Source organism: Heterodontus francisci, unplaced genomic scaffold (assembly GCF_036365525.1).
Source record: "Heterodontus francisci isolate sHetFra1 unplaced genomic scaffold, sHetFra1.hap1 HAP1_SCAFFOLD_61, whole genome shotgun sequence".
In the NCBI taxonomy this organism is placed as follows: Eukaryota; Metazoa; Chordata; class Chondrichthyes; order Heterodontiformes; family Heterodontidae; genus Heterodontus; species Heterodontus francisci.
This window is the reverse complement of record NW_027141441.1, coordinates 9608037-9610042: the sequence shown is the minus strand read 5'-3', so window position 1 is coordinate 9610042 and position 2006 is coordinate 9608037. Positions and strand designations below refer to the sequence as shown.

Genomic DNA, 2006 nt, shown 5'->3' with positions numbered 1-2006 from the left:
TCCCACTATCTGATTTACTCTTGTAGCCAGAGTATGTATATGAATGGTCCAGTTAAGCTTTTGTCAATGGTAACCCCCAGGATGTTGATGGTGGGGGGATTCAGCGATGGCAATGCTGTTGATCGTCAAAGGGAGGTGGTTACATTCTCTCTTGTTGGAGATGGTCATTGCCTGGTACTTATGTGGTGTGAATGTTACTTGCCACTTAGCAGCCCAAGTCTGAATGCTGTCCAGGTCTTGCTGCTTCTGGACACGGACTCCTTCAGTATCTGAGATGTCCTGAATTTGTCCTTTTATGAAACCTTGGTCAGGACTCACTTGGAATATTGTATCCAGTCTTGGTCTCCTCATATGATGGGTGATATTGAGGCTTTGGAAAGGGTACAGAGGAGAGACATTCGACGAATTCCCAGTATAAGACATCTTGGTTATCAAGTTAGACTAAAAGAGTTGGGACCCTACACCTTAGAGAAACCTAGACTGAGGGGTGATCCGATTGAGGTTCATAAATAATGAAGGGTCCAATTTAGCATGGGAGAGGAGTCATATGTTTAGATTGGAAAAGGCCAGATGGCACCCGAATCACATTAAATTTCATTTTCAGTGGTGGCCTAATGTACCAGGATGGCCGAGTGGTTAAGGCGTTGGACTTAAGATCCAATAGACATGTGTCTGCGTGGGTTCAAACCCCACTCCTGGTATTTGTGCTTACAAAATGTTATTTATTCTTTCCCTGACTTTTGCCTTGCACCATCATCTCTTCTGTCATTTAATCACTCTTGCCTTCCAACTGATCACAGCTTCCTATTATTTGATCTGCCCCAGCACCGTTCCTTGGCTCTGCGCTTGCTTATAAACTGGTAAATCTTTAACTTAATCTCCTCTGTACTCTGACAATGACCTTCTCATCCTTCCTGGATTGTGGTTCCTCACAGGATCCGCTGCCTCTCCGACTCCCCTCCAGGTAACTGAAGGCCCTGAGCCTTGGTCTCGCTTTGTACGCTAGCTGGTAGTTGATTCCTTGCAGGTCTGCCACCGCTCAGGAGAAGCTCAAGACCCAGATCAAGCAAAGTATCAAGAGGAATGTGAACAAAGGCTCCCTGGTGCAGAGCAAGGGACAGGGCGCCTCCGGCTCCTTCAAAATCAGCAAGAAGGAAAACCCAGGGAAAAGTGGGAAAGAAGGTGAAGAAACCAGCAGACAAGAAATCTTTAGTGAAGAAACCAGCAGCCAAGAAATCTTTAGTGAAGAAACCAGCAGACAAGAAATCTTCAGTGAAGAAACCAGCAGACAAGAAATCTTTCGTGAAGAAACCAGCAGACAAGAAAGTGACAACAAAGAAAGTAACAGCCAAGAAAACGAGCAGCAAGGTGGCGGCAACGCCAAATAAGGCGGTGAAGAAAGCAACGCTTCAGAAAAAGTCTCCTGCGATGAATGTCAAAAAAGGCAAGAGTGCGGCGGGCGGAAAGGCGCTGAAGAAAGTGCAGACATGGAAGAGCAAGGTCAAGCCGAAAGCAGCGAAGTCTCAGAAAGCAGGGTCTGGAAAGAAGTGAAAGCGCGGGAAACTTGTAAACATCTGAACACAAAGGCTCTTCTCAGAGCCACCCACATCTCTCAGGAAAGAGCTGATCCCCTGATCAAATGATCCCTGTCCAGGCCCCGCCTGCAGATTCCACATGGAAATGATTTGGAGTAAATCCAGGATCCCTGGTGACTCTCCTCCACCCAGCCCTTTCCCCACTCTCTGTCATAAAACAGAGGGGTGTCCGGCCCTCACTCTAACTGGGGATGTGTTCGGTGCAGTCTCAGTTCACAAATTCAGGGGGAGAGTTTGTAAGACAGTAACACTGGCGGAGAAACCCCACCTCACAACTCAAACCCCAACACATGAGTTTCTCCAATTCAGCTGGAGTCGGGTGACAACAGGAGCTGGGATAGGCTGTGATCGGGAATGTTAGGAATGGATTTGTTCAGGGAGGAATGTACCTGGAATCTCCGGAAATAATAG

General features: G+C 47.3%; 1 non-coding gene across 1 annotated transcript; it reads left to right on the top strand.

The window, feature by feature from the left end:
• The first annotated feature begins 618 nt into the window (after positions 1-618).
• trnal-uaa (transfer RNA leucine (anticodon UAA)) lies at positions 619-701 on the top strand. The gene has a single exon. It is a non-coding gene; the product is annotated as a tRNA-Leu (tRNA).
• Positions 702-2006: the final 1305 nt, after the last annotated feature.